The following is a 13,376-nucleotide window of genomic DNA, read 5'->3' as shown; positions in this document are numbered from 1 at the left end:
AAAGCTGGATGAACAGGCGTTCAAGACAGGGAGTGTTGGAAGGGATTAAAATAATTATATCAGCGTTTCCACTAAATTAGAGGAGCTACAGCAAATTACTGCATTACAAGCTTTTAAGGAAAAAGGAATGTAGAAAAGAAATATGGAATATTAATCAAAATGCAGTTTCCAGAAGAATCCACAGTAAAGAAGGGCTTGTGCAACAGTGAAGTGGCTTCTTTTGTTACTGGAGAGGGAAGACATAACATTTTTTGCATTACCTACCATAAATCCAAAATGGTAGACACTGGACAGAGCCTTCTCAGTTGTTGTTAGCAGTGGTGTCCTTGCAAAGGAAATTTGCATGTTGTGTCTTGGATTAGCAATCTGATTTATTCAATCATTGACACCAATATATTGCAATATATTAAAATGGCACATAATCAATCATGGCTCTCAATGTCTGTCACATTAAGAACTTCATCTATTATAGAAAGCAGCCTTCCCAGAAGGAGATTTTTCAATTGACACTGAATGATAAAATGTATCTAACTTTAAAGATGGATATTTTTTTTCTAACAGGTTTTGTCTGACCTTTCAAATTTCTTCAGAAGGTCTTTGGCAAGTTAACTTTGCATCTTAAGCTTACTCTGTGCACCAAAAAGTGACCAGAAAATGTGGCTCTACTTCTTTGGAATAAAATGTGTTGTTAAATGATATAGTGAGCTCTGGGATTTGTGCTATTGGTTGAGGGCTATCCCTTTGCTTTGGTGATAATGCATCTTTCACAATCCAGTTCAAAGCAGAATTTCTTGCAAATTGGCCTATAAACTTTTAAAGTGCATTTAGTCTCATATCTGACTAGCATAACTCATTGCACTGCATTAGTATGTATTTATTGTTGTTTATGACATTATTTATTCTGCTAATTGCATAATTAGTCATTAACAGGGGACAAACATGTTAAACAAAGTGGTCTCAAAATTTTACTCATTAGTCCCTAAAATTTAATCCAGACTTTAAACATAATATGCATCAGAATATAAACCATCAGAATATAAAATAAACCTAATTTTCAATCATTGACTAAAAGGGGTCCTAGAAAAGTGTCTAATACTCCCATACCCAATACCAGCACTAATTTATAATTCTCTCTCAATACCTGTGAAGTATCTGTGGTATTTAAGAAATTATGGATATTCCTCAACCTCTAAAGGCAGTTTGTGCCTGAAGTCTGTCTTAAAAGAAGCATTTCTATTATCTAGTCCGAATATTTTTAACTAAAATCCTTTATTACTTTTTGTCCTCCTGTGACCATGAACTGATTGCTTCCTGTCTTTAGATACATAAAAACATTCTAAAAGAGGCTTATGTAAGCTTTGAATAGCCTGGGATAATTCATCCAAAGAAGGGAACAATCTTTGATACAGGATCTGCGTTGGTCCCTGATCACTCTTTATACTTTTCTCCTGTTCTGTAAAGTTGATCTACACTTTTGAAAATTACAATGGCAATCTGACTGTTGCTGGGTAAAGCCCACAGGTAAACTTGTGTATATTTCAGACAGTGATTCTGATTATGGTCTTTTCACTTCGACAAATTTAGTTTTACAAAGATAGTAAAAGAGAAAAAGCTTTTTTTTTGTGTAATATACTTATTCGAATACACTTCTCCAGCCAAAAAAGATAATATAAGTGCACAAGGTAGATTGCTTATACATTATAATATATTATTATGTAACTAATATAGAATATATTGTATAATATATACTATATATATTATTATATATCAAATTAATACATGTGACCAGTGTAAAATAATAATTTTCAAACTTTTCATTTCATATTAAAAATGTAAAAATCCTTTTTTTGTGGTTTTTTTTTTTTTTTAAGAAAATTAAATCGATGATAAAGTCTTGATGGTTATGCCATCTTTACTGACTTTTTAACATTGTAATTTTGAAAGGTGTAATGGACACCATGTCACAAGAAATGCAAGCATAGGTTATGTATTGTCTCTGCAACTTAAGTTGTCCCGTAACATCTTGATCATGCAAACTGTGTCAGCTGTTTTTCCTTAAATCCCTTTTTCATTTCCGTTTATTTGTGTTGCTTCCACCTCAGCAGTTTTGCAGTGTCAGATATGTGGTATCAAATCACTCTCTAGAGGAAACCCAAAGGTTGGTCCTGGAAAAGATGACATTCCTGAAGGAAAGAGAAAATAAGCACAAGGTTTTCTGGGGTGCACTAGGTTAATTGGTGTCTCTGAAAATTAGGCTGTAAGTGGATATTGTTTCAGTTAGAAAATAGATTGGTTTTATGAGACAGTTCTTTTTATATGATTGAATTAACTCTAAGCTTCTTTATGAGCTATTTATATTCATGTACAAATCTTCTACTAGCAAAAAGAAAATACTTTCTGAGGATGTAATTAATTTGTTTTAATCTATTCTGTAGTTTAAATTGAAAGACAGCATAAGCATCCCACTTGAATAGCTTGCTAAGACACCATCTGATTTGATTAATAGTCCTCTGGAGCAAATGTCAACTTTTTTCCTAAATAAAATAAATTTAAATTCCTATCTTAATATAGAAATACAAAATATATGTAGTGTGCTTCAATATGATCCTTTAGGTGCAGCTTGCAGTAACACAAACAAAAGGTCCCAGCTCTTCTAAGTTCAACCATAAGGCAGTGCCTTAACAGTGCAATCAGTTTGTCCTAGATTCCTTCCAGCATAGTTCAGGATGCTCTCTGACAAGCATACGTAATCCTCTGAGAAGCTCTGTGTTATGAAGTCCTCTTTTAGATGAAATTTTAAATAGATTAGGCTTTTTTTTTTAGGATTTAACTTCCTGGACTTTATAAGCATAAAACCAGAAATTATGTCAGAAAATATTACTATTCTGTTACTTCCACAGACTTTGTCTGGCCTTGTTTTCATTTTATGCTTCTGTAAGCTGTGTATGTTAGAGTTGTTTATGTTACAGTTGTCATGCAGCTTTTCTTGAGGGGAAAATAAGATCCTGAAGAAGTCACTTAAATAACTAAAAGAGTTAGGGTTTGCTGGCCTGAATGAAGCTTTAGAATCTGTATATTACTCATTTATATTACAACAATTGTATAGCAGTGTCTTCTCTATTTGAGAACATGTTCCCGTTTCTTATGTTGATTGGACATTTTAGATTTTTCTTCTCCAGCAATTAATGCTACTGTTACTTGATGTTAGTCATCATATAATCATTGATAAATTACCTTCTAGATTCCTGAAATACCTCACCCTGTAGTGTTGTTTGGCCAGCAAAACTTCAGTCCATAGAACATACTGTCTACAGAAAGCACTAGTCTTCTTTTGTTTAATTTAAAAATCTAATTACTTGGATACTCACATTTGAAATTTCAAAGGCTGTTTTCTACTTTCCCCACTCTAGTCACCATCAGAATCATAACTGGAGTCACTGTTCATAGCACATCTCAAATTTGGAATAGCTGGTAAGGACATGTGGCTGCCCCAGTGCAGAGCAGAGGGGACAATCCCCTCCCTTGCCCGGCTGGCGATGCTGTGCCTGATGCCCCCCAGGACACGCTTGGCCCTCCTGGCTGCCAGGGCACTGCTGCCTCATGTTCAACTTGCCACTGACCAGGACCCCCAGGGCCCTTTCCATGGCACTGCTCTCCAGCCCCTCACTCCCCAGTCTGTCCATACATCCAGGGCTGCCCCATCCCAGGTGCAGAATCTGGCACTTTCCTTTGTTGAACTTCATATGATTGGTGATTGCCTGGCCCTTTACTTTTGTCGAGGTCTCTCTGCAGGGCCTCCCTGCCCTTGAGGGAGTCAGCAGCTCTTTCCAGTTTTGTATTGTCTGTGAATTTGCTCAGTATCCCTTCCAGGCCTACATCCAAGTCATTTATAAAGAAGCTGAAGGGCACAGGGCCTAAGAGGGAGCCCTGTGGAACCCCACCAGTGACAGGTCCCCAGTCTGATGTCACCCTATTCACTTTGTGCCTGACCCATGAGCCAGCTTCTCATCTGTCACAGGATGTGTTTGTTCAGCTGTGAGTTGGACATATTGTCCGGAAGGATACAGTGAGAGACAGCAATGAGCACTTTAGTGAAACCCCAAAAGATTACATCAACTGGATCCCCTTGATCAGCTGAGTGTGTTACCTTGTCTTAAAAGAAAATCAGATTGGATAATCAGAACTTTCCTCTCGTGAAGCTGTACTGGCTATGACCAAGGACTGCTTTGTCTTTCAGGTGTTTTTCAATCCCCCCCACAATAATCTTCTCCACATTTACCAGGCATTGATGTGAGACTGACCAGCCTGTAGTTTCCACAGTCCTCTTTCTTGCCCTTCCTGAAAATTGGGACAACATTCACCAGCTTTCAGTCAGCAGTCAGATTGCTCAGGATTTCCAAGACTGCTCAAAAATCAGGAGAGGTTTTGCAATGACATCAGCCAGTTCTTGGAGGATTCTTGGATGAATCCCATCAGGGCCCATAGATTTTTAGGGATCCAGCTGCAGCAGTTGATACTGCACAGTTTCAGGGTTGATGGGAGTTGATTATTTTTGCACAGTCATGGTCCTCCAGCTCAGGGCACTGGGACCTCCTTATTCAGTCATCAGTGTTGAAGACAGAGGCAAAGAATGTGTTAAACACCTCTGCCTTGTCCATGTCTCTGTGAGGTGACCATCCTCATCCTCTAATGGGCTGATGTTATTTTTACACTGACTATTGCCATTAATATACTTTAAAAAACTTTTTTTATTGTCGCCCACATTTCTGGCCAGCTTAAACTCCGGTTTAGCTTTGGCCACAAATTTTCTCCCTACAATGACAAGCAGCACCTCTGTGGTCTTCTCATGTCACCTGACCTTGCTTCCACTGGACATATATCTTTTTTTGGCCTTATTTCCAAGAGAAGATTCCTGTTCTGACCTTCTGCCTTGCCTTCTTGACTTCTGGCATTTGGGAATTTTCTGCTCCTGTGCCCTTAGAAAGTGATCTTTAGAAAGTGACCAGCACTGATGGACTCCAGCATCTGCAAAAACATTTTCCCAGGGACCTTACTTACTAGATTCCTGAGCAGCCTGAATTGAGAAGTCAGTTCTCCTCATGTCCAGAGTTGAGTTTTGCTGGCACATTTTCTCCTGTAAACAGAGATTTTAAACTTGATCACTTTGTGGTCTCTGAGGCCAAGGCAAACACCAATCTCCACTCAAGAGATCCACACTGTTGACAAGCAGTTGACAAGGAGGGTGTCTTTCCAAGTTGGCTCTTCTCTCCCTCATGCTTTCCAGCAACAACTCTTTGTGATAAAACACCATACTTCAGGGTAAAAAGATTGAAAACTTTGAAGTCTGTTTTTTACATTTAATTGCCTATACAGCATGCAGCATATTGGGTAAGAACCTACAGATTTATAGTGCACTTCCATGCTCTCTGTCTATGCTTTCCTGCGCTGATAAATGATAGAAAGTCTTGTTCTCTCTTGTAACTTTAGCTGCCAGAAATTTAAGCCATACGTCTTCTCTCTTCTGCTGCAGAGAGCTGTGCTGGAAATACAATAAAAGAGAAGTCACTCTGATGAATAGATTAATCTTTAAAAAAAAAAAAATTGTGTAAATTAGTTACTGTACAAGTTAGGAACTTTTTATTGTCTTTCCTTTCAGATCTTCATAATCATTGCAAAGAAATTATTAAGTAAGCTATGATTTATGGGCTAAAAATGCTTTGATCTTTTCCAGTATCTGTACTAACCCTCCTTTTCCATGACCGAATAATTCAACCAATATTTGTGATATTACAGTCTAAGACACTGTAATTTACAGTGTTGCTGAACTTTTTTATTTGCTTTGTAACAGTTTCCAATAAAATGATGAAGTTTTTGCATAAGAACATCTGTTTGCCTGAAGAGAAAGATCTTTAACACTGGATGTAGTCCATGTTCTTCTATGTCAAGTAAAGCACCAAATATGTGTGAACATGGTAAGCAGAAGGAAAAAACCCAGAAAAAACCACATAAATTGTCCTAGGTCTTTAGAACAAGAAGACACTCCTAATGACAAAATAAGCTATGGATTTTTAGCTAGTCAGGAAGGCAGTTTGCCTAAAAACTTATTCTGATTCACCTGCAGAATGACACCTGAAATGAAACCCGAAAGTTCTGCCCACTGTCTGCTGCTTGTTAACAACTGATAAACATGAGACACCACAAAATGTTCAAAACTTAAAAGGAAGCTGAAGACATCAGACAATCTCAGAGCTTGCTGGACAACATAATTGTGTATTAGGAGTAAAAGTGGAAGAAGTAAAGATTTTGATATGAAGTCACCTTTTATTGCACCTCATCCATACAATTATCCTCAAAAGTACATTAGATGAAGAATAAAGACTAAATAGATGGTCATCAGGGGCTCCATATCAACAAAAATTAGAGTCACCTAAAAAATTCAGGAGGCTTCTAATGTATTTTGTACATTAAGGCTTGTGACCATTTTGGACAGCTATGAATTTTTGTTGTAATTCCCTACTTTCCAATATGATCATGGGATGAATGCCTGTTGTTTCCTTTGCATTAGAGCAAAGATAATTGTGATTACATGTCTAAACATTTTCCTAGGTATAGGAATTTCCCTGCATTTTTGAGACCATTCTGTTAATCACCTTGTCTGTTTGAATTTATTTACAATGTTGGGGTTTGTTGTGGTTCTTGTTGGTTTTGGTTTGTTTTCTTCAAAATAAACTGATCCAGTTTTCTGTACCAGTTCATGATGATCTGAGCAAACCATCACCCTTATTTTGTGGTCAGGCATACCCACGGCTTAGCAAAGTCCGTAATTACTTCTGAGAAGTTAATGTGTATGTGACAAGCTACTCATTGCAGGAATGTAACACCAGTCCCTGTATCTTTTGCTGTAAAGACCAAACTATTAAACAGCAGTAATGACACATGGTTGCTCTTGTAGCTGTCACTGCTAACAAAGCCATCTTCAGCAGCCTTGTGCAGCCTGTTATCTCTCTTGTTGGTGTTCACTGTTTGTGACTCTGCCCTATGTTTCTGAAGTGACAGGCTCCATTAATAAATGGGTAACTATCACAGTAAACAAGCAGTTGATTATCTTTTTTACTTAATACTTTTTCTATATATAGGGGAATGTAGCTGGCTCATCCCTGACACCCTGTGGTGCTCAGAACCATGGGTTGATGGTGATGGCAGTGAACAAAGCCGAGGTGCCTGGAAACTTCATTGCTGTTAAACCTCAAATGAATAGGAAGCTCTAATATTTGAACTAGGGAAAAATACCCAAAATAGGATTGTAAAGACCTATTCAGCTATCTGTAGTATTATATTACAATGCAAAACTGTCATAGGAAAAAAGTATGTATCTCGTCATACTAACCAATTCTCCATTAAAAAAAAAAAAAGAGAAAAAAATCTGTTTCTCTCCCCTTCCTCAGAATGTTTTTGATAACATTTATCTCATGTGATTAGATGATATGAAATCACTTGTGACTACTGGAGAGAGATGGCTATGAAGGACTGGAGGAGCATAACAAAGTTAGGCACCTGGGAGGTAGAATGACAGAAGAGACTGTCTTTTGTCAGTGCAAGCAAATGCACAATAAAAGGGATAATTGTAACTGCAAACATACCTTGGGGGGATGTTCTAAATTAACTGTACCTTTCAGGAAAAAGGATCTGTGCATAGGTCCATGAAATTACTTGCCTAAAACATATTTGTGTGCTAGGAAAGCAAATAAGAAAATAAGGATGGAAGAAGGAGAGATAATAAGAATTCCTGTAATTACTGTAACCCTTATATAATGAGGATTAGAATGAAATGTTAAATAAGTATATTACCTATAAAACTTTATTATTATCCCATATATCTGACACTGATTATCCTATTTAGAAAGAAAATATATATGTAGCATTGGAACATGCTTTTTATTTAGGCTTAAATTTACATATATAATTTATATGAATTAAGTAGAACCTTTTATAGCTGAACATCATCATTTTTAAAATAACTGTTTTGTACTGATGAAATAGTACTTACTTATTTGCAGGGAGAAATTTGGCTCCTGGGGAACTATAATGAGCTGAGGTGAGGGAAAAATAAAGGGAAATTACAGCAGAGGAAATTGTTCCACTGTTACCCCATTTCTATAGTGTTACTGGAGAAGCTGAATGGATGAGAATTGATGGTTATGTAGCAGACCACCTTGAGTGCCATCACATGGTGTGTACAGGACAACCAGGGGATCAGATGCAGCCAGGTGGGTTTATGAAGGGCAGGTCCTGCCTGACCAACCTGATCTCCCTTTATGACAGGGTGACCAGCTTAAGTGTGTGAGGGAAAGGCTGTGGGTGTTGTCTACCTGGACTTCAGCAAAGCTTTTGACACTGTCTCCCACAGCATTCATCCAGACAAAACTGGCTGCTCATGGCTTGTGCTCTTTACTTGGTAAAAACTGTCTGGATGGCCGGGCACAGGGAGTTGTGGGGAATGGAGTTACAACCAGCAGGTAGCTGGTCATGAGTGGAGCTCCCCAGGGCTTAGTACTGGGGCCAGTCATGTTAAATATCTTAATCAATCGTTTGGATCAAGTGCACTCCCAGTTAGTTTGCAGATAACACCAAGCTGGGTGAGAGTGTTGATCTGCTGGAGGGCAGGAAGGCCCTGCAGAGGGATCTGGACAGGCTGGATCCATGGGCTGAGGCCAGAGCTGGGAGGTTCAACAAGGCCAAGTGCTGGGCCCTGCCCTTGGGTCACAACAACCCCAGGCAGCGGCAGAGGCTGGGACAGAGGGGCTGGAAAGGACCTGAGGGTGCTGGTGACTGTCGGGGTCCCTCCCCCCCGCCATGTGGCCCTGGAGAGGGGCCCTGAGGCAAGACACGAGGTTTCCCTGTCCCTGCTCAGCCTTGTTCCCCACTGGTTGTTTTGTGTTCCCCTGCGCGGGCAAGGACCCTCGGGTCTCGTGATTGAGCAGTTCCTCGGCAGAGCCCCGGCCATGCGGCTGGAGAAATAAACATCTCTGAAACATCTATCAAGAATCAGTCCATAAATATTTCTTTTCAACGGGACTCCTTGTTTGATACATCATGTTACAGTATCCCCACTGCAACAGGTGACAGCAGCTGGACATGAGCCAGGGTGTGCCCAGGTGGCCAAGAAGGCCAAGGGCATCCTGGCCTGGATCAGCAATAGTGTGGCCAGCAGGACCAGGGCAGGGATTGCCCCCCGTACTGGGCACTGGTGAGGCCACACCTCGAGTGCTGTGTCCAGTTCTGGGCCCCTCACTGCAAGAAAGACACTGAAGTGCTGGAGCAAATCCAGGGAAGGGCAGCAGAGCTGGGAAAGGGTCTGGAGCATAAGGCGTGTGAGGAGCAGCTGCGGGTGTTTAGCCTGGAGTAAAGGAGGCTCAGGAGAGACCATATTGCTTTCTACAAATACCTGAAAGGAGGTTGTACTGAGGTTGTGGTCAGTCTCTTCTCAAAGGAAGTGGCCTCAAGCTGTGCCAGGAGAGGTTTATATTGGATGCTGGGAACACTTTCTTCATGGATAGGGTTGTCAAGCACTGAAACAAGCTGCCCAGGGAAGTAGTGGAGTCACCATCTTGTGACTATTTAAAAGATTTGTAGAAGTCGTGCTTGAGGACATGGTTTAGTGGTAGACTTGGCAGTTTTAAGTTTACATTTTGATTTGATGATCCCAAAGGTATTTTCCAACCTAAATGTTTCTGTGATCCAATCATTTGAAGGAAAATTCTGTAGCTTCTTGGCTTTTAACTGAATGATGGAATCAACTATGTTGCTGGTTTTAAAATCTAGAACAGGATAATACACCTTCTAAAAACAAGCACAGAACTGTCTGCATCTGCTTTGTATAGTCTCCTGGACTTTTTTTATTTCCAAAGTATGATAAATTAACCTTGAAGTATAATATGATAAATTTAACTTTTTAAACTTAGTAACTACATGCTTTCATGTGTCAGTTTGTTCGCTAGAATTTGAACTACTTTGCAAGGTTCACTTGAAGTTTATGCTAGATTTGATATTCTGCCATGAAAAGAATTTGCGACTGCTTTATATTTTTGAGATTTTACTTTGTTCAAAACAAGTCTCAAAACAAGTCTCAAAACAGGAAAATCTTTAAGATAATGTTTGAATTTTAACAAGTGTTCTGGGAGCCACAACTGTCAGTGAAATCCAGCCTCTGAATATCAATTTCATTTTGATCAAGCATTACATCCTAAGATTGTAATTTGTTCCATAACTCTGAAGCAATTATGTCAGCGTGATCACCATCTGCACTAGGCACAATTTCAAATCAATGCTATTCTTTTTTTTTTTTTTCTTGAATGCGAGAAGCCTTTGTTAATCTTATATCACATTGAAAAAAAATGATCTCCCTATGGGGCCCCATCTATCATAAAAGGAAAATAAAATATGAAGCTCTTGGGTTATTGCCTCAATTTCTCTATTAGTACATTCATAAAACAAATTGTTACAAGTTTGAGAGACAAAAGTGCAAGGACTCTGTCCTACACTCAGCAAGTACCTAGATAACTTATGCAAATGCCTCATTTCAGTTCAGAGTAAAGAACTCATCTTGAAAGAGTTAGCATAATCAGTTAACTGTCACAATTTTTGTAGGACCTGATTCGGAAATTAGCAATTTGCTGAAGACCTAAGGCTGTAGAGTTCTGGTATTCTGTATAAATTGCATGGGTGAGCAAGTCAGAGTGAAAGAGATGGTCTTAACGGTAATGATATTGACATGTTTTTACTCCAAGCCATTTCTTAAGTAAGTTGAACAAAAGTGCATGATATTAGAAGAACTATTTATGTTGTTTCTAAGTCCTAAACTAAAAACCTGATAAACACATTTGAATTCAACCTGTATTTGAACACCTCATTACATTTAGTGAACGAACATAGAGAATTTGTCTTGATGTGGCCTCCATTTGTGGGTTTGGACCCTGCTTGACTACGGAAGGAAATCCCTATCCGGCCTTAGCCCTTTGGAGACAACTACAGAAAGTATGTACGTAGACCTTTGTAAGCTGCAGTTTGTCTGTTTCAATTTTGTATCAACAAAATGAAACCGTAAAAACATAGGGGAGGCCACTAATAAACCAGGAGAAGCAATCATTCAGCTCAGAACCTTATCTCTGAAAGTGGACAGATGAGAATTGCTAGAGCAGAATGAAAGAACAAGGAGGTTTTTTATTGCTTTGTCTCCCAGCACTGAAATAAAAGTATTTCAAGAGGTTTAGTGTCTGTGTACTTTATAGACTTCTCTTTGCAGCTTCAGCATCCATGATGTCCTTCCACAACTAATTCCACCACATATCTACAGTCTGTGAAAACAACTTCAAATGTAAAATGTGAAAATTGGTAAAAATACTTTTACCCTGACAAGGTCAGTAGCTTTTCTAATTGAGGAAATCAATCTCAAACATGGTTGAGAGGGGGAGTGGCATGAAGGAAATGGGCAGAAAAGTGCAGCTATTCCCTGCAGTGATGCTTTAGTTTTATTTCATCACTCATGTGGAAAGTTGATCTGCAAGGGAGCAGTGAACACAGAAGATTTAACTGTAGTTCTGGTTCACATTTGGATTGTGTGTAGAGCAGATTTCTTATTCTATTCTTACAATATTAAGGAGAGAAAAAGCCAAAGTCTTGTTTTTGTTAAGCTCCAGTCTCCTTTGCTCTCAGGGAAAATCCTGTTTAGCTTCCCATTGTGGATGAAAGTTTGAGCTCTACCATACGTGTATGCTGGATGCCTTCAAAGGGCAATGGTTTCTGTTATCACATGCTAGGTTTCAATAAGCTGCACCTCAGAGGTGCTCAGCCTGAGGCATGCAACTGTTGTACATAACCTGCTGTGATTTGGCTGACCTGTCATGAAGAGCAGGGAAAAGACAGAATTCTGTGATACTTGAGGCAAGCACTTTTACTGTAATGTCAACCTTTATTTCTCTGAACCAGGTCACCAGCTTGGACATCTCTAGCATGCATTAATTTAATCTTATATTGAGAAAAAGGGCACAGAGTTTAAACTTGGGACTTGCATAAGGCTTAGCAAAGATAAATGTAAAGATATATATACTTGGGATGGAATAATCCTGAGCAGCAATCTAGGTGGGCGCTGTCTGCCTCAGCAAGGGCTGTGTGGCCCTGGGGCCCTGGAGGACAGCAAGATGCACAAGAGCCACCCTCAAGCTGGCAGCAGCAAGGGCCATCCCCATCCAGTGTTTCAGTACCAGGGGCACAGCCAGGAGATGGAGGGATGGGATGGTCCCCTTCCACCTGGCACTTGCTGGAAACCCACAGAGAAAACTGTGTCCAGCTTTGGTCCCCTCCAGCTGTAGAGATACAGCTGGAGAGAGTAGTGGGGAGTCACTGATGTGGAACATTGTAGTCTTACAGTACCTACAAGGTGGTGACAGAGAAGATGGAGGTTCTCTCCTTGCAAGAGAACAGGACAAGAGGCAGCAGGCATAAGTTGCTTCAGGGGAAATTCTGGAGGGGTTGGTGGTAGTTTTGTTTTTACTTCCGGGTTTTTTTTGTTTGATTTGTTTTTGTTTGTGTCTTTTAATACACCACTTCTTGTAGCTTCTGTTCCTTGACTTAATTCTCTTTATCACCAAGTCCTCAAGTGGACTATAAATGGCTATGTTAGTGCTTGCCTTGATTATTTATCTCTTTCTTTTTAATTCCCTGAGCTATAGCTTTGTTTGGGTAGAATAGGTATGAATTTTGCATTTATTTTATTTTAGTGCATTTATGTACTTTCTCCCATACCAAGGGACAAGTTAAGATTTCTGTATAGCAATCCAATTAAAAAATAAGGTGAGATGGTTAGATCCCCTTCCCCGTGTGACATTGATTCACATTCAGTTCACGTGGATAGTGATAAATTGCCAACTGTGAAATAAGCAGATACTTCCAATCAGAACAGTTTTAATGTAAAATTTAGCACCACTACTTGACTCAGCAGACTGAGGCTTGAATATGAGTTACAGTGAATTTACATTTCCATCACTGAGTTTGTCCCCTGGTACCAAGGTTGCATTACTATTTTATTGACAACACAATTTCAGACTCTTGGGGTATTAATAACCCTGGAACTTGCTTTAATGTATTTTCAGATAAAAATTCTTTGCTAAAAGGCCTCATGACTTTGAGCCTGTCACCTGCAAAATGTTTGCTGGATTATTGCTGTGGTACAGTGAGCTGTTACAGTTGAACAGGTAAAAAAAAGTCATAATCAAGAAATCAGACACTTTTAAGAGGGCTTCTTTGTACTGCAGATTACTTGCAGAGTCTTTTAGGTACATCACCTTAAAAAATGCTGAAAATGGTCTGGCTAGCAACAT

The sequence above is a fragment of the Corvus cornix genome, chromosome Z, assembly GCF_000738735.6.
Source record: "Corvus cornix cornix isolate S_Up_H32 chromosome Z, ASM73873v5, whole genome shotgun sequence".
In the NCBI taxonomy this organism is placed as follows: domain Eukaryota; kingdom Metazoa; phylum Chordata; class Aves; order Passeriformes; family Corvidae; genus Corvus; species Corvus cornix.
Note: the sequence above shows the minus strand (reverse complement) of the source record.